Here is a 20581-nt window from a genome sequence, read left to right as displayed (position 1 = left end):
GTTTAGGGTAAGAGGGAAAAGATATAAATGAGACCTAAGAGGCATATTTTTCACGCAGAGGATGATAGGTGCATGGAATGAGCTGCCAGAGGAAGTGGTGGAGGCTAGTACAGTTAAAACATTTAAAAGGCATCTAGATGGCTTTATGAACAGGAAGGATTTGGAGGGATGTGTGCCAGGTGCTGGCAGGTGGGATTAGATCGGGTTGGGATATCTAGTCGGCATGGATGAGTTGGAACGAATGGTCTGTTTCCGTGTTGTACATCTCTATGACTCTATGACGCCCTCCCTCCTGCAGCCACCTGTTTAGATCCACTCGCTACCTGTTTCTCGTGTCACTAGCACGTGGCACCAGTAGTATGTGTGAGATTACTACTCTGATCGTCCTCCATTTTTGCTTCCAACCCAACTCCCTGAAATTACCTTTTAGATCCTCATTCCTTTTCCGAGCTATGTAATTGGTGCCAACGTGCACCACCACAACTTCTGTTCACCCTCTCCCTTCAGAATCTTGTAGACTCGATCAGAGACATCCCAGACCCTGGCACCAGGGAGGCAACATACCTTCTCGGAGTTCTTTTTGTCATCACAGAGTCTCCTGTCCGTTCTGCTAAAATTTGAGCCTCCTATCACTAGTGCTTTGGATTCTCCCCCCTTCTGATTCACTATGGCTTTCTCCACGAGGTTGTTCCTGCCAACTTTATCCAAAACTGTATACTTATTATTGAAAGGAATGGCCACAGGAGACCCTGCACTTTCTGCCTGTTCCCTTTTCTTCCACTGACTGCAACTAATTGCAACCAATCTACCATTTTCCTGTACCTGAGGTAAGACTACATCCATGTAACTCCTGTGTATTACCGCCCTTAGGTTCCCAGATGATCTGATGTTCATCCAGCTCCAGCGACAATTACCTGACGTGGTGTCTGATGTGATGGATTTGGGTGCACTTCCCACAGATGCAGTCAATGGGGACGCTAGCAGTCACCGTTACATCCCAAATCCTACAGGAGGAGCATGCAACTGCCCTCACATCCATTCCCACTGTTTCAAATTCCCAAAGAGACTATTGAAAAAAACACAAGAACCTTACCAAATCCAAAAACCATTTTTGCTGGAGGAGCTGGATGAATGGTTTGAACTGTCGTAACGGCTCACAGCGTTGTTAATAAGATGACCCTTGGGGTATGTTTATCTAACTCAAGATGACCGAAAGAATTTGGCAGTTACATTCAGCAGATGTTCGCAACCACATTCGTCTCAATGTCGATACACTGGATAAGATGAGATTCACTGGAGAAAGAAACATGAGGAAATTAATCAGGTTTGTGTGAACAAACGGTTCTAAACTTATAAGCATTCAAATTAAGGACATTTTATTTAGCCACAGCTCCAACCTAGTTCTTCAGTCAAAAGTAGAAACACAAGTCTGATCTAACACCATTCTGAACTATTTAAATAATTGTAGAAATCAAAAGTGTCTGGGAGCACAGGGTGTATCCAAGTGGTTCGTTTGGATTTGGTTAAATATTGTTAAGAGAAGACTCGACAACAGCAGTTTTTTAAGTGTGCGTGTTAATTAAGTAATAATAATGATAATAGTAAGAGCAGTAAATGGAAAAGAAAAGGATAAAAGGCAACAAGTCTCACACCCTGCTGCCCGCTGGGGTCCCCTCGTTTGATAGCACATCTGGAGAATTAGGTTCGTTCCTGGCATTGTTGGTGATCCTGGAACGAGGTGATTTTCAACTCTTGAAAATAAAATCTCTCCGTCTCTTATAGCATAAAGCAAACAGCCAACACAGGAAACAGCTACAGAATAAAAACAAGCTGCCAGTAAATGAATGCTCACATGAATAATTCAAGCTGTAGAATAGTATCATTATCTTTCCCAGCCTCTTCCCAAGTTTTGCCCCTTCCCAAGTAGAACCCTCTGCGTACTGCTTGAGGAAAGTTTCCTGAATGCACTTAACAAACTTCACTCCATCTAAGTCTTGAACACAATTGCACACTTGATAATATTTGACAGCGCATGTTACAATTGCTAATGCAGGCACAAATCAATGATAGCTGCACGAGAACGTATAGTAAGATTATGTAACCTACACCAGAAAATTAAAAACTGCAATAAAAATAACCATCATCTGTATGAATAATGTAAGAATAAGGAGTATCATCAAATTAATGAGCACAGTGGCCTATTTCGTGAGGTCCAGCAGCTGCCATCTGATGAATCATCTGCAACAGCTTCCACCTGTAATAAATTGACATTGTTCTGTGAAGAAATCATATCGTATCAGTGTACAATCTTTGATAATTGACTTTCTTTTGTTAAGTTTCCTCTGTCTCTGTACTCTGTCGTTTCCTGCCCCGTTCTCAATACCCAATAAGTATCACCTTGTCCAGGGGCAAGATTCTCGCCTGGCTTAGACAGGTCTTGTGGGTCGTGCACCAACATTTTTCCGCTGTACAAAGGTGCTGTAGGTATATTGGGAGGATGCAACTGGCTACCCACTTTAAACATTCGACTCATGAATTGTCCCTCCTTTCAGGGGCTGGTTAATCGGATTATGCAATGCACTTTGAGCCACCTCTGTAACGTATGATTAGGGGTCAATAACTTAATTTCTTGTTTTAATAACCCATTGCTTCATTAACCAAGGCCAGCTGATTGACAAGAAAGAAAGAAAGAATGTGGAACATCCAATGGACCCCATTGTTGCACCTGTTGATCTTTCATGTGTGATCTGTTGTTCGATTGTATTTCTGATGCTTCAGTATTCTAGGACATCGACTATTCTAGTCCCTTAATAGAGGTACTCTGATCTGCTTTCATTGTCGGGAAAGCTAAGATTAGCCTGCTCTACGGGTCCACCATGGTTAACAGATATGGTTAACAGGACTACTGCAAAAAATACGGAGGTATGGCATTGAGGGTGAGTTGGAGGTTTGGATTAGGAGTTGGCTGGCTGGAAGAAGACAGAGGGTAGTAGTTGATGGCAAAGGTTCATCTTGGAGTGCTGTCACTAGCGGTGTTCTGTTTTGGGACCGTTGCTGTTTGTCATTTTTATAAATGACCTGGAGGAGGGGTTAGAAGGTTGGGTGAGCAAGTTTGCGGATGATACGAAAGTCGGAGGAGTGGTAGACAGTGAGGAAGGATGTGGCAGGTTACAGCGGGATATTGATAAGCTGCAGAACTGGGCAGAAAGGTGGCAAATGGAGTTCAATGTAGCTAAGTGTGAGGTGATTCATTTTGGTAAGAGTAATAAAAAGATGGGGTACTGGGCTAACGGTCGGATACTTGGTAGTGTGGATGAGCAGAAAGATCTTGGTGTCCATGTACACAAATCTTTGAAAGTTGCCACCCAGGTAAATAGTGGGGTGAAGAAGGCATATGGCGTACTGGCTTTTATTGGTAGAGGAATTGAGTTCCGGAGTACTGAGGTAATGTTGCAGTTGTATAAGACTCTGGTGCGGCCGCATCTGGAGTATTGTGTGCAGTTTTGGTCCCCATACTATAGGAAGGATGTGGAGGCACTGGAACGGGTGCAGAGGAGGTTTACCAGGATGTTGCCTGGTATGGCAGGAAGATCGTATGAGGAAAGGCCGAGGCACTTGGGGCTGTTTTCATTGGAGAAAAGAAGGTTTAGGGGTGACTTGATAGAGGTGTACAAGATGATTAGGGGTTTAGATAGGGTCGACAGTAAGAATCTTTTTCCACGTATGGAGTCAGCTATTACAAGGGGGCATAGTTTTAAATTAAGGGGGGGTAGGTATAGGACAGATGTTAGGGGTAGATTCTTTACTCAGCGAGTCGTGAGTTCATGGAATGCCCTGCCAGTAGCAGTGGTGGACTCTCCTTCATTATGGGCATTTAAACGTGCATTGGATAGGCATATGGTGGATAGTGGGCTAGTGTAGGTTAGGTGGGCTTGGATCGGCGCAACATCGAGGGCCAAAGGGCCTGTACTGCGCTGTATTCTTCTATGTTCTATGTATATTGTTGTTGCAATGGCAATGGGCGAACACAGTTAATCTGCCAGATTTGAACAGGATAATCTCGTTTGATTCGTGTATTTGATTTTTGTGGCAGTGATGCGGGTTTTACCTTTTAACACATCTCACATTTGCCAGTGAAATCTTCACCAGATAGGCGGGTAAGTGCTAACCCTAATTACTTGCCCGTTGCACAATGCTGTGATAGCCTAAATTTCCTGATATTCAAGAGCCCAATTTTCAGCGTAATTATCTTCAGATGCATCGTCAGATTCATTTTCTGACTTTTATTATTCCATCTACAGCATTGCTGTGATCAGCAGATTCCAAAACATCCTTCACTTGGGCATCAATATGGTACACAGTAATTTTCATGCGCTGTGCCGTCACCCATATTTGTTTCAAAGTTTTGTTGCCTATGGGGCTTTCCAGCAATTTTCTAGTCATGTGACCACCAGGTTGGCATTCATAGAGCTATTCCATTGGCCACCACCCACCAGGCAGTATAAATGCGCAGACACAGAATCTCTTCTCTCAGTTCTGGGACCACAGCTGCTAACTTGGCAAACTGGCTCGATTCCCCCATCTGCTTCACTGTGGATAATTATCTGTGTGGCACGATTAAACAGCCACTCGCCACCACCTTCGACCATTCTTCCAGGTGGCTGATAGATCAGTGAAGTAGGTTCAGTGGCGAGTATATTCTGGCAGTCGTTCAAGCAGAACACCCCTTTAAAGGGAGATGCAAATATATTCTAGTCAGAGCTCGGGGTTTGTTCACCTGGTGGGTTTTAAGCGATTTGATCATGGAGTTTGGTAATCCCTTCCTTTCAATTTTTTGTTCAATCAACTATGTGACATTTCTATTTTGCAATGGAAAAGCACATCAGTTCAGGCAGAATACGAGGAGCAGGAAAATCGACGTTTCGGGCAAATGCCTTTCATCAGGATTCCTGATGAACGGCTTTTGCCTGAAACGTCGATTTTCCTGCTCCTCGGATGCTGCCTGAATTGCTTTGCTTTTCCAGCAACTTTCTACTCCAGTATCTGATTTCCAGCATCTGCAAGTCATGGTTTTTACCTATTTTGCATTGGGGTTTTGTTGAGCTTTCCTGAACTAATGGATTGCAATGTCAAATAACTGTGACATCAGAATTTGTAACTCAAGTCACACGAGAACTTTGTCCTCACCCATCTGTCCTTCAGTTTCCACTAAGGCGCAGTCGCAGGCCAGTTGTGATTTTTCAAATGGTGTATAACGTGCAACTGGTTCAGTCAGTTTTCAGGTCCAGAAGCCCAAAAGTATTGCTTTTCCCCTTTATCTCTACTGTAAGTTCGATGTGACTACATCTTTTGTTACTAATACTTGAATTTCAAAGGGTAAGCTAGTTATCCCAGAAGCCAAGTGCAGCGCAAGAGCTATGGCCTCTTTATCAACCAGAAATGCTATCTGCTTTTCACCGCACCGTTCAAACTGAGCTTTCTTTCATGTCATAGCATATAAAGGTCTGAGTAACGTGGTCAAGTGAGGTCTATGTCTCTGTCAATGTCCAATTTCTGTGCTTCAGCCTTCCTAGTTTGAACTGCCATCACTTGTATTATATTATTTTATTTTCGCGATTACCCTATCCCGTTTTGTCCACTGGATTTCTGAGCACCGATTGTGCTCGTCTCTGTATCTTTTTTGGGGTTTACTTCACAGCCTCTGTTTTGCATTTTTACCTGTGTGTCTAGAACTTCCAACACCATGGTTTCTGTTGCTTCACAGATCAAAATGTCATAAATACAATGTGCAATATGATTATCTGGTGATAGTGTAGACATATCTAAATCCTTTTCCAGTAGCCCAGGGCACGAGGTTGGGCTATGTAGATATCATTGTGGTAGTTGGCAGAAGGCATATTGATGATCCTCCCATGTAAAAGCAACCTGAGCTTGTGATTCCAGAGCTATCGGATTTGCTTCATAAATAATGACGTAGCAGTCATCTGGCCTCTGATTAATTTTCTATAACAGTGACCATACTAGACACAGCCGCTGAGAGTGGAAGAGCATCTGTGTTCACTTGGTGATAAATCAACTGTCATTCACCAACATCCATCAGGCTGGTTTCCAGGCTATCCCGGGCCATAGCATGCGGACACTACGTATACCACAATCCCCAGAGCTAACAGGCCATGTATAGTATCCCCAATTTCTATGTGTAATCCTGAAATATGATACTGTTTCTCAAAACCACCTATGTGGGTGGAGGGGTAATGAGGGCCCCCCACTTTGCCTTACCAACAGTCACCATCTCAGCTCATACAGCAAAAGAATATTTGCCCATTGGGGTTTGAAAAGTGGTACCTCTCAACACGTTCATGTCAATAATATTTTCTGATAGTTTGGATATCATGCCAGGACTGCCCATGGGCGTCCATTCTCCAAGGCCAATCTAATATTCGAACTGTTGCTGATATCACCCCACCAAATCCATTAATATTTATTCTGGGCCCCTACGTCTATGGGGGGTTGCCATGTATAAACGTAAAAGCCTTTGCCACAGTGTCTAATAATGCGAAGTGTCATTGTACATGGGCTTTTTTCCAAAAAAAAATCCAGTGATACAGACATGAGCCCTAGATTGGAATGCTGTGTGCAGTTTTGGTCGCCCTGTTATAGGAAGGAAATAATTTATCAAGATAACTTTCATAAAACACGTACCAGAATGCTGTTGGGAATGGAAGGTTTCAATATTCAGAGTATGCTGGATAGGTTGTGACTGGATTTGGTGGATCGTCAGAGGTTGACGCATGACCTTATACAAGTTTACAAAATAATGAGGGGCTTAAATAAGATGAATGCTGTGGTTCTGTTCGCCGAGCTGGAAGTTTTTGTTGCAAATGTTTCGTCCCCTGTCTAGGTGACATCCTCAGTGCTTGGGAGCCTCCTGTGAAGCGCTTCTGTGGTGATTCCTCCGGCATTTATAGTGGCCTGTCCCTGCCGCTTCCGGTTGTCAGTTTCAGCTGTCCGCTGTAGTGGCCGGTATATTGGCTCCAGGTCGATGTGTTTGTTGATGGAGTTTATGGATGAGTGCCAAGCTTCGAGGAATTCCCTGGCTGTTCTTTGTTTCGCTTGCCCTATAATGGTAGTGTTGTCCCAGTCAATTTCATGTTGCTTGTCGTCTGCGTGTGTGGCAACTAGGGATAACTGGTCGTGTCGTTTCGTGGCTAGTTGATGTTCATGGATGCGGATCGTTAGCTGTCTTCCTGTTTGTCCTATATAGTGTTTCTGGTAGTTTGGATATCAATGCCAGGACTGCCCATGGGCGTCCATTCTCCAAGGCCATTCTAATATTCGAACTGTTGCTGATATCACCCCACCAAATCCATTAATATTTATTCTGGGCCCATACGTCTATGGGGGGTTGCCATGTATAAACGTAAAAGCCTATATAGGACAAACGGGAAGACGGCTAACGATCCGCACCCACGAACATCAACTAGCCACGAAACGACACGACCAGCTATCCTTAGGAGCCACACACGCAGACGACAAGCAACATGAATTCGACTGGGCATTAAAAGAGAACATAGGGAATTAGGTTGGAAGCTAGAAGGAGGACAAGAAGAAGAATAATCTCAGGATTGTTACCAGTGCCACGGGCTAAGTGAGGCGTGGAACAGAGAGCAAATGCAATTGAACACGTTGCTGCTGGGCTGATGGAGGAGTGAGAGCTTCAGATATGTGGGTGTTTGGAATGACGTCTGGGGAAGGTGGGACCTGTAAAAGGATGAGTTGCACATGAACTGGAGGTGTACCAATATCGTGGGCAGGCGGGTTGGTCGAGCTCATTGGCAGTAATTGAACGGAATTGGCAGTGTGGTGGTACGGATTTGGCAGAACCGGAGGTACGGAGCAGTGGAATGAACAGGAATTGTTCAGCCAGATGCAGCATGCAGAGGGTCTGTGATGGAGAGATAACATTTGACAGGACAAATTTGCAGTCAGTATGATGGGCTGAAATGAGTCTATTTTAACGCAAGTAGTATCAGGAATAAGGGTGACGAGTTCAGATCATGGAGCAGTACTTGGAACCATGATGCTGTGGCCAATACGGAGACGTGATATCACAAGTGGGGAGCGGCATTGCTAATCAGGTATTGTATCACAGCTACAGAAAGGAATGTTACCAAGGAGGGTTTGTCTGCAGAGTCTGCATGAAAGGCAGTCAGAAACCTGAAAGGAGCAGTCATTTTATGGGGAGATTTCTGCAGACCACCCAAAAACAACAAAAACACGGAGGAGTGGAGTGGGAGGTAGATTTTGGAAAGTTGCAGAAGTAACAGGATTGTTGTCATGGGCGTTTTTAACTTCCCAGTTATTGATTGGAGTCTCCTTAGTTCAAATGATCTGGTACCCCTCCAGTGCTTGTAACGTGTGTCCATGAAGGGTTCTTGACTCAACAGGTAGATAGCCCAACTCCAAGGGAGGCCATATTTGATTTGGTGTATGGCAACGAACCAGGCCAGGTGTCAAATCTTCGATTGGAGAACTTTTCGATGATAGGGATCACAATTCCCTGACCTTTACCACACTCATGGAGAGGGATACGAGCAGACCATATTGGACAGTATTTAATTGGCAAAGGGGAATTAAAGCGCTATTCGACAGGAATTGGGGCACCAAATTGGGAACAGATGTTCGCCATAAAATGCATAACAAAAATATGGATTCGATTACTTACAGTGTGGAAACAGGCCCTTCAGCCCAACAAGTCCACACTGACCCGCCGAAGCACAACCCAACCAAACCCATTCCCCTACACTTACCCCTTCACCTAACACTATGGGCAATTTAGCTTGGCCAATTTACCTAACCTGCACATTTTTTGGACTGTGGGAGGAGACCGGAGCTCCGGACGAAACCCACGCAGACACGGAGAGAATGTGCAAACTCCACACAATCAGTCACCTGAGGTGGGAATTGAACCCGGGTCTCTGGTGCTGTGAGGCAACAGTGCTAACCACTGTGCCACTTGCTGGTAGTGCTTGACAGGTTTGTCCCACTGAGGTAAGGAAGGCATGTTCGGGTGAAGGAACATTGAGTGACAAGAAATGTAGAACTTCTGGTAAAGAGGAAGAAGGCAGCTTACTCAAGGCTGAGGAGGCAAGGATCAGGCAGGGCTTTAGTGGGATAGAAGGTGGCAGGGAAGATATTGAAGAATTGCCTTAGGCGACACACACAAAGGCAAAAAAATGCTTTGGTAGGGTGGATTGAGGAGAATCCCAAAGAATTCTACACTTATGTGAGGAGCAGGGGGATAGCCAGAGTAAAGGTAGCGCCATTCAGGGACACTGGTTGGAACTTGTGCCTGGAGTCAGAAGAGGTAAGTGATGTCCTTTGTGAATACTTTGGCTTCAGTATTCACGACTGAGAGGGGGGTATTGTTTATAAGGACAGCGTGAAACCGGCTGATAATCTCGAACAGGTTGATCATAAGAACGATCATGTGCTGAAAAGTTTGAACCATATAAGGATAGATACACCTCCTTGGTCAGACGGGATATACCCTGGATTACGACAGGAAGCAAAAGAAGATATTTCTGTGCCTTTGGCGAGAATCTTTGCATCATCAGTGTCCACAGGATTAGTGCCAGATGATTTGTATGTGTCAAATATTATTCCTTTGTTCAAGAAACGGAATCTGGACAATGCTGAGAATTACAGACCAGTCAGTCTTAAGTCTGGGACAGGTAAAGCATTGGAAAGGATTTATGATTACTTGAAAAACGGGAGTTTGATTAGAGATAGTCAGAATGGGTTTTTGAGGAGGATGCCAGGTCTCACAAAACTTACTGAATTCTTTGAGGATGTGACAAAAGATATTGATGAAGAAAAAGCAGTGGATGTGGCATGCAAGGATTTCAGCAAAGCTTTTGATAAAGTTCCCCATAGCAGGCTCATTCAGAGGTAAGGAGGCACAGGATACAGGGAAATCTGGCTGTCTCAAGACAGAATTGATTGTTTCATAAAAGAGAGAGAGTGGTCTTAAATGGATACTATTCTGCTTGGAGCTTGGTAAACAGGGGTGTTTCTTTGGTATCTCTTCTGGGACATCGTCTCTTAATTTTTATGAATGATCTAGATTAAAAAGTGGACGTGTGGGCAAGTACTTTTGCCGATGACACAACATTTGGAGAAGTTGTCGATAGCGCAGAGGGTTGTTGTCATTTGGAATGTGATGTTGACAGGATACAGATCTGGGCTGATAAGTGGCAGATGGAGTTCAACGTAGAAAAATGTCAAGTGAAGGTCGAATTTGAATGCAGAATACAGGGTTAACGGCAGGACTTTTTGCAGCATTGAGGAACACAGGGATCTTGGATTCCATGTCCATAGATCCCACAAAGTTGGCACTCAAATTGATTGGGTTGTAAAGGCAGCATATGGTCTGTTGGATTTCATAGCAGCGGACTGAATTTTGGAGCCATGAGGTTATGCTGCAGCTCTATAGAGCCCTGGTTAGAAAACACTTAGAATATTGCATTCAGTTCTGGTCGCAACAATATAGAAAAGATTTGGAAGATTTAGAGAAGGTGCAGAGGAACTTTACTAGGATGTTGCCAGGACTGGAGGGAATGTCTTATGAAGAAGAGTTGAGGGAGCTAGGACAGTTCTCACTGAAAGATCTTTTTTTGGATTAGTGGTGCTGGAAGAGCACAGCAGTTCAGGCAGCATCCGAGGAGCAGCTCCTCGGATGCTACCTGAACTGCTGTGCTCTTCCAGCACCACTAATCCAAAATCTGGTTTCCAGCATCTGCAGTCATTGCTTTTACCTCACTGAAAGATTAGACTGGTGCTGGAAAAGCACAACAGATTAGGCAGCTTTCGAGAAGCAGGAAAATCGACGTTTTGGACAAAAGCCCTTCATCAAGAATGGAGGCAGGGAGACTCCAGGGTGGAGAGATGAATGGGAGGGTGTGGGGCTGGGGAGAAGGTAGCAAACAGTAGAATAGATGGATAGGTGTCAGGATGAAGGTGATGTGTCAGAGAGGAGGGGGGAGCGGATAGGGGGAAGGACGATTCGCAGGTAGGACTGGTCCTTAGGATGGTGCTGAGCTGTAAGTTTGGAACTGGGGTAAGATGGGGAGGGGAATGAGGAAACTGGTGAAATCCCCTCTATCTCTACTGTCCACCTTATTACAGGACAGTGTGCGATATTTTCTACAGCCAAATGGAGAGGGGAAGGATTCTTGAATATCTAAATCTGGATTTTATAAGTGATTTCCCTTGCTGAGCCTTCATACCCAAAGTTCATACTCTTTCTTCTGCTCTAAACATGTGAAAAATTTCTCTTCCAAAGTCTTTGTTTCCAAAAGCTGCTCATTCTGCTCTCTGGCAGCCCCCTGTTCGTAATTGTTGCCTGAAAAGTTTTTCTTAATCTCCCCTACAATTCCAGCCGTAGCATTTCTACCTCCTGTTCTCTCCTCAATACTGTTAGGATTTACCCTTAGGTCTGTAATTCTTAATTAGCCTTCACACATTTATATCAAAAGGACCCTCCGATGACCTTTTAGTTAATAAATCCTGATATTCTTTCCAATTTTTCAGAAAGTTTTTACAAACTCCCGTTTTACTACTGGAAAATTCTTAACAAAAATTCCAACTGCACCCCCATCATTCCTGACATATATTTCAATCCATCTAATCTATTACCTTTGGTCTCACAATTCACTCCCTTATGCCATGCAAGTCCAGTCACGCTTCTTATAAATAAACCTTACTCTACAACCCGCAATCGTCCCAGACCAATCTAACATTCCCAAAACTTGCTAAATATTAACTAATTAACAAAACAATCTATTCTCAATCATTTTGCCGAATCCATTCTAAGACTGCATCTGCAGAATGCACTAATCACTGATAGTTTTTTTGAAACACGTTTTTCAAGGATTAGATTACTTACAGTGTGGAAACAGGTCCTTCGGCCCAACAAGTCCACACCGACCCGCCGAAGCGTAACCCACCCATACCCCTACATTTACCCCTATACCTAATACTACGGGCAATTTAGCATGGCCAATTCACCTGACTTGCACATCTTTGGACTGTGGGAGGAAACCGGAGCCCCCGGAGGAAACCCACGCAGACACGGGGAGAACGTGCAAACTCCACACAGTCAGTCGCCTGAGGCAGGAATTGAACCCGGGTCTCTGGCGCTGCGAGGCAGCAGTGCTAACCACTGTGCCACCGTGCTGCCCACCTCACTGAATGATTAGACTGGTGCTGGAAAAGCACAACAGGTTAGGCAGCTTTCGAGAAGCAGGAAAATCGACGTTTTGGACAAAAGCCCTTCATCAAGAATGGAGGCAGGGAGACTCCAGGGTGGAGAGATGAATGGGAGGGTGTGGGGCTGGGGAGAAGGTAGCAAACAGTAGAATAGATGGATAGGTGTCAGGATGAAGGTGATGTGTCAGAGAGGAGGGGGGAGCGGATAGGGGGAAGGACGATTCGCAGGTAGGACTGGTCCTTAGGATGGTGCTGAGCTGTAAGTTTGGAACTGGGGTAAGATGGGGAGGGGAATGAGGAAACTGGTGAAATCCCCTCTATCTCTACTGTCCACCTTATTACAGGACAGTGTGCGATATTTTCTACAGCCAAATGGAGAGGGGAAGGATTCTTGAATATCTAAATCTGGATTTTATAAGTGATTTCCCTTGCTGAGCCTTCATACCCAAAGTTCATACTCTTTCTTCTGCTCTAAACATGTGAAAAATTTCTCTTCCAAAGTCTTTGTTTCCAAAAGCTGCTCATTCTGCTCTCTGGCAGCCCCCTGTTCGTAATTGTTGCCTGAAAAGTTTTTCTTAATCTCCCCTACAATTCCAGCCGTAAGGAATTATCTTAAATTCTTAACGTGCTAAATAAAACACCCCCAGATTTCGAACTCCAGGGAGAGAAAACAAAAATTTAATCAACAAACAATTATGCATACAAACCAGGTCAAATGGTTAAACCAGAGTCTCTCTCTCTCACACACACAGAGCCTTGCCTAAACAGATGCTTTGTTATTTTCTACAAAAAAATACAATCTAATTGTCATAAAGGCCTTGTCTTAAACTTTCAACAGTCGAGTTATACTTTTACACTGACTATTCACTACTATTTAAATTTTAGTCATCAGCTACCAACCTGCCGGCTTTTAATTTCACCCAAAATCACTCACACGACACAGCCCTGTCCGAGCAGATCGCCACGCAATCGGCAACACCCATGCATGACTCGTGAATTGATAAACAAGGGATTTACTAACACGACCTGGAATTTTGTCTCAATCTCTTTATTCCATACTTCTCACACCCTGTGCAATTCTCATCAACAAACCTTTGCGCCCCCTCAAACTTTAGTTTACCATCAAACTTTCTGGTTCTTTGGATCAGACAGACCCAACAGCAGCTTTCTTTGCACTTCTGTGCTCCCGAGAATCTCCCTTATTTGACAGAATTAGCAGCAAACCGCTTACCTTCCTTTTGTGGGTGGCCGGCCCTTTTATTCCCTCTGTGTCAGGAGAGCATTCGGTTCAACTGGGAAGTGCCCTGCAGCTGCTTTCCAGAGAAAAAGGTCTCTTCCCGGTCTCATCTGGGGTGCCACATCTGTTGTGGAAGAAGCACTCGACGTTAAAAGAAAATCCTGTTTGTCCTATGTAGTGTTTTGTGCAGTCCTTGCATGGGATTTTGTACATTACATTGGTTTTGCTCATGCTGGGTATCGGGTCCTTCGTTCTGGTGAGTTGTTGTCTGAGAGTTGCTGTTGGTTTGTGTCTGTTATGAGTCCTAGTGGTCGCAGTAGTCTGGCTGTCAGTTCGGAAATGCTCTTGATGTATGGTAGTGTGGGTTGTGGCATGTCCTGATTCCGTTGTCTTTCTCTTGGCAAGTTGATCCAAGTGGATTGTCGTCAACCCTTGATAAGAAGTGATACAAAATGTGGAAATATGTGTATTCCCTTATCAACTCAACTTGATTCTAGTCAGTTTCGTTTCCCCATCTCTTCTGTACTAATACTGTTCTTCTTTAAGTCGCAAATTGCACGATATGTATCTGTTCTGAAAATAAATGATAGCACCTCGACTTTCACGATTGGTTTGCTGTTTTTGACACTGTTCCCGACATAACTCTGCTTCAAAGCCTCTCCATAAATTAGTTCTGTTGCTGATTTCACAGATGTAATGCATTACAATATATTCAGACTTGAACTTCAATCGTATTTTATTTCCCTCTCAGTAACGAAATCTGTATTAAAAGAAACCATACAGATGCTTGCAGTAAGATGACGGTGGAGCAGGGATTCTGAGACGAGGGCTCGTGCACTGCCTCTTTTAGTCTCTTCATTTCTTTACTTTTTAGTTCCTTTTTCCATTTCGCTTTTTTTTCTTTTCTATTTGTTTAAACTTATCTCCAGTTGAAGCGCTCAGTCGGTGTGATAGCATCAACTGTGGTGAGTTGGCCCACCACAAACTTCTGACAGTCAGTGAGTGAGCCCAGCATGGACACGAGGGAGCCCAGCGTGGACATGAGGGGGCCCAGTGTGGACACGAGGGAGCACAGCGTGGACACGAGGGGGCTTAGAGTGGACACGAGTGAGCCCAGCGTGGACATGAGGGAGCCCAACGTGGACACGAGGGGGCTCAGCGTGGACACGAAGGGGCCCAGTGTGGACACGAGGGAGCGCAGCGTGGACATGAGGGAGCCCAGTGTACACATGAGGGAGCCCAGTGTGGACACGAGTGAGCCCAGCGTGGACACGAGGGAGCCCAGCATGGACACGAGTGAGCCCAGCGTGGACACAAGGGAGCCCAGCGTGGACAAAAGGGAGCCCAGTGTTGGCACGACTGATTCCAGTGTGGACACAAGGGAGGCCAGCGTGAACACGAGTTACCCCTGCGTGGACACGAGGGAGCGCAGCGTGGACACGAGGGAGTGCAGCGGGTTCATGAGGGTGACCAGTGTGGACATGAGGGAGCATGGTGAGGTCACGAAGGAGCCCAGCGTAGTCATGAGGGAGCCCAACTCGGGCAAGAGGGACCCCAGTGTCGACACGAGGGAGCCCAGTGAAGACATGAGGGAGCCCAGTGTGGACACGAGGGAGCCTAGTGTGCACATGAGGGAGCTGAGTGAGGACAGGAGTGAGCCCTGTTTAGACACGAGGAAGCCCAGAGTGGACACGAGGGAGCCTAGTGTGGACATAATTTAGCCCAGCATGGACACGACTGAGCCGAGTGTGGACACGACTGAGCCGAGTGTGAACACGAGGGAGCCCAGTGTGAAAACGAGTGAGCCCAGTGTGAACACGAGGGAGCTCAGTGTGAACACGAGTGAGCCCTCTGTAGACACGTGGGAGCCCAGTGGGGACACGAGGGAAACCATTGTGGTCACGAGGGAGCCCAATGAAGACACGATTGAGCCCAGTGTGGACACGAGGGAGCCCAGCGTGGACACGAAGGAGCGCAGCGTGTACAAGAAGGAGGGCAGCGTGGACACGAGGGAGTTCACTGTGAACACGAGGGAGCACAGTGTGGACACGAGGGAGCCAATTGTAGACAGGAGGTAGCCATGTGTGGATGGGTGGGAGCCCAGCGTGGACACGAATGAGCCCAGTGCGGACACGACTGAGCCCAGTGTGGACACAAGGGAGCCCAGCAGGGACACGACTGCGCCCAGTGTGGACACGACTGAGCCCAGTGTGGACACGAGGGAGCCCAGTGTGGTCACGTGGGAGCCCAGTGTGGAGACGAGGGAGCACAGTGTGGACACGAATGAGCCCAGTGTAGACATGAGGGAGCCCAGTTTGGACACGAGTGAGCCCAGCATGGACATGATGGAGCACAGTGTGGACACGAGGGAGCCCGACGTGTACACGAGGGGGCGCAGTGTGGACCCGACTGAGCCCAAAGTGGACACGACCGAGCCCAGAGTGGACACGAGTGAGCCCAGCATGGACATGATGGAGCACAGTGTGGACACGAGGGAGCCCGACGTGTACACGAGGGGGCGCAGTGTGGACCCGACTGAGCCCAAAGTGGACACGACCGAGCCCAGAGTGGACACGAGGGAGCCCAGCGTGGACACGACTGAGCCCAATGTGGACACGAGTGAGCCCAGCGTGTACACGAGGGAGCGCGGTGTTGACACGACTGAGCCCAGTGTCGATACGAGGGAGCACAGAGTGGACACGGGGGAGCCCAGCGTGGACACGAGGGGGCTTAGAGTGGACACGAGGGAGCCCAGCGTGGACATGAGGGAGCCCAGCGTGGACACAAGGGGACTCAGCGTGGACACGAGGGAGCCCAGCCTGGACACGAGGGAGGGCAGCGTGGACATAAGGGAGCTCAGTGTACACACGAGGGAGCCCAGTGTGGACACGAGTGAGCACAGCGTGGACATGAGTGAGCCCAGCATGGACACGAGTGAGCCCAGCGTGGACACAAGGGAGCCCAGTGTTGGCACGACTGAGTCCAGTGTGGACACAAGGGAGGCCAGCGTGAACACGAGTTACCCCTGCATGGGCACAAGGGAGCGCAGCGTGGACACGAGGGAGTGCAGCGGGGACATGAGGGAGACCAGTGTGGACATAAGGGAGCCTAGTGAGGTCACGAGGGAGCCCAACTCGGGCACAAGGGAGCCCAGTGTCGACACGAGGGAGCCCAGTGAAGACATGAGGGAGCCCAGTGTGGACACGAGGGAGCCTAGTGTGCACATGAGGGAGCTGAGTGAGGACAGTAGTGAGCCCTGTGTAGACACGAGGGAGCCCAGAGTGGACACGAGGGAGCCCAGTGTGGACATAAGATAGCCCAGCATGGACACAACTGAGCCCAGTGTGGACACGAGGGAGCCCAGTGTGGACACGAGTGAGCCCAGTGTAGACACGTGGGAGCCCAGTGTGGACACGAGGGAGACCATTGTGGTCACGAGGGAGTCCAATGTAGACTCGAGTGGGCCCAGTGTGGACACGAGGGAGCCCAGCGTGGACACAAAGGAGCGCAGCGTGTACAAGAAGGAGGGCAGCGTGGACACGAGTGAGTTCACTGTGAACACGAGGGAGCCCAGTGGGGACATGAGGGAGCACAGTGTGGACACGAGTGAGCCCAGTGTGGACATGACTGTGCCCAGTGTGGACACGACTGAGCCCAGTGTGGACACGACTGAGCCCAGTGTGGACAGGTGGGAGCCCAGCGTGGACATGAGGGAGCCCAGTGTGGACACGAGTGAGCCCAGTGTGGACATGACTGTGCCCAGTATGGACACGACTGAGCCCAGTGTGGACACGACTGAGCCCAGTGTGGACACAAGGGAGCCCAGTGTGGACATGAGGGAGCCCAGTGTGGACACGACAGAGCACAGTGTGGACACGACTGAGCCCAGCGTGAACACGAGGGAGCCCAGTGTGCACAAGAGGGAGCCCAGCATGAATACAAGTGAGCCCACCCTGGGCACGAGGGAGCGCTGCGTGGACACGTGGGATTGCAGCGTGGACACGAGGGAGCCCACTGTGAACACGAGGGAGCCCAGTGCGGTCACGAGGGAGCCCAGCTGGGGCACGAGGGAGCCCAGTGTGGACACTAGGGAGCCCAGTGAAGACACGAGGGAGCCCAGTGTGCACAAGAGGGAGCACAGCATGAATACGAGTGAGCCCAGCGTGGACACGAGGGAGCACAGCATGGACACGAGGAGCGCAGCATGGACACGAGGGAGCCCACTGTGAACATATGGGAGCCCGGTGTGGACACGAGGGAGCCTAGCGTGGATACAAGGGAGCCCAGTGTGGTCATGAGGGAGCCCAGCTGGGGCACGAGCGAGCCCAGTGTGGAGACGAACCAGCCCAGGGTGGACACGAGTGAGCCAAGTGTAGACACGAGGGAGCCCAGTGTGGACATGAGAAAGCCCATTATGGACATGAGGTAGCCCAGCGTGGACACGACTGTGCCCAGTGGGGACACAACTGATCTCAGCGTGGACACATGGGAGCCCAGTGTGGACATGAGGGAGCCCGTTGTGGACATGATGTAGCCCAGCATGGACACGACTGAGCCCAGTGTGGACACAAGAGAGCCCAGCATGAACACGAAGGAGCGCAGCGTGTACACGAGGGTGTTCACTGTGAACACGAGGGGGCCCAGTGGGGACACAAGGGAGCCCAGTGTGGTCACGGGGGAGCCCGGCTGGGGCACGAGGGAGCTCAGTGTCGACACGAGGGAGCCCAGTGAAGACACAATGGAGCCCCGTGTGGACACGAGGGAGCCCAGTGTGGATTCGAGTGAGCCCTGTGTAGACACGAGGGAGCCCAGAGTGGACACGAAGCAGCCCAGTGTGGACACGAGGGAGCCCATGTGGACACGGGTGAGCCCAATGTGGAAATGAGGGAGCACAGTGTGGACACGAGGGAGCCCATTGTGGACAGGAGGAAGACCAGTGAGGACAGGAGGTAGCCCAACGTGGACATGAGGGAGCCCAGTGTGGACACGAATGAGCCCAGTGCGGACACGACTGAGCCCAGTGTGGACACAAGGGAGCCCAGCAGGGACACGACTGCGCCCAGTGTGGACACGACTGAGCCCAGTGTGGACACGAGGGAGCCCAGTGTGGTCACGTGGGAGCCCAGTGTGGAGACGAGGGAGCACAGTGTGGACACGAATGAGCCCAGTGTAGACATGAGGGAGCCCAGTTTGGACACGAGTGAGCCCAGCATGGACATGATGGAGCACAGTGTGGACACGAGGGAGCCCGACGTGTACACGAGGGGGCGCAGTGTGGACCCGACTGAGCCCAAAGTGGACACGACCGAGCCCAGAGTGGACACGAGGGAGCCCAGCGTGGACATGAGGGAGCCCAGCGTGGACACAAGGGGACTCAGCGTGGACACGAGGGGGCCCAGCCTGGACACGAGGGAGGGCAGCGTGGACATGAGGGAGCCCAGTGTACACACGAGGGAGCCCAGTGTGGACACAAGTGAGCACAGCGTGGACATGAGTGAGCTCAGCATGGACACGAGTGAGCCCAGCGTGGACACAAGGGAGCCCAGTGTTGGCACGACTGAGTCCAGTGTGGACACAAGGGAGGCCAGTGTGAACACGAGTTACCCCTGCATGGACACGAGGGAGCGCAGCATGGACACGAGGGAGTGCAGCGGGGACATGAGGGAGACCAGTGTGGACATGAGAGAGCCTAGTGAGGTCACGAGGGAACCCAGTGTTGTCACGAGGGAGCCCAACTCGGGCACGAGGGAGCCCAGTGTCGACACGAGGGAGCCCAGTGGGGACATGAGGGAGTCCAGTATGGTCACGGGGGAGCCCAGCTGGGACACGAGGGAGCGCAGCGTGGACACCAGGGAGCCCAGAGAAGACACGTGGGAGCCCAGTGTGGAACGACCGAGCCTAGTGTGGATACGAGGGAAAAAGTGAGGTCTGCAGATGCTGGAGATCAAAGTTGAAACTTTATTGCTGGAACAGCACACCAGGTCAGGCAGCATCCAGGGAACAGGAGATTCGACGTTTCGGGCACAGGCCCTTCTTCAGGAATGAGCAGAGAGTGTTCAGCAGGAGAAGATAAAAGGTAGGGAGGAGGGACTTGGAGGAGGGGCGTTGGAAATGTGATAGGTGGAAAGAGGTCAAGGTGAGGGTGATAGGTCGGAGTAGGATGGAGGCGGAGAGGTCAAGAAGAAGACTGCAGGTCAGGAAGGCGGTGCCGGGCTGGAGGGATTCGGCTGAGACAAGGTGGGGGGAGGGGGGATGAAGAAACTGGTGAAGTCCAAGTTCATCCCCTGTGGTTGGAGGGTTCCCAGTCGGAAGATAAGACGCTCCTCCTCCGACCGTCGCGTTGTTGTGGTTTGGCGGTGGATGAGTCCAATGACCTGCATATCCTCGGTGGAGTGGGAGGGGGAGTTCAGGGTGTGCTACAGGGTGGTTGGGTTGGTTCGTCCGGGTGGCCCAGAGGTGCTCTCTGAATCGCTCCGCAAGTAGGCGGCCTGTCTCGCCAATATAGAGGAGGCCACACCGGCTGCAGCGGATGCAGTAGATGATGTGGGTGGAGGTGCAGGTGAATCTGTGGCGGATATGGAAGTTTCCTTTGGGGCCTTGAAGAGAAGTGAGGGGGGAGGTGTGGGCGCAAGTGTTGCACCTCCTGCGGTTGCAAGGGAAGGTGCTGGGAGTGGAGGTTGGGTCGGTGGGGGGTGTGGATCTGACAAGGGAGTCGCAGAGGGAGTGGTCTCTACGGAAAGCTGGGCTCCCAACGTGGTCACAGTGGGCTACGAGGGAGCCCAGTGTGGACACGACTGAGCCCAGTGTGGACAAAAGGGAGCCCAGCGTGAACACGAGGGAGCCCAGTGTGCACAAGAGGGAGCCCAGCATGAATACGAGTGAGCCCACCCTGGACACGCTGCGTGGATACGAGGGAGCCCATTGTGGACAGGAGGAAGACCAGTGAGGACAGGAGGTAGCCCAACGTGGACATGAGGGAGCCCAGTGTGGACACGAGTGAGCCCAGTGAGGACACGACTGAGCCCAGTGTGGACACAAGGGAGCCCAGCAGGGACACGACTGCGCCCAGTGTGG

The sequence above is a fragment of the Chiloscyllium plagiosum genome, unplaced genomic scaffold (assembly GCF_037043375.1).
Source record: "Chiloscyllium plagiosum isolate Xiang-an unplaced genomic scaffold, Cpla_swu_hap1 HiC_scaffold_40, whole genome shotgun sequence".
NCBI classification, from domain to species: Eukaryota; Metazoa; Chordata; class Chondrichthyes; order Orectolobiformes; family Hemiscylliidae; genus Chiloscyllium; species Chiloscyllium plagiosum.
Note: the sequence above shows the minus strand (reverse complement) of the source record.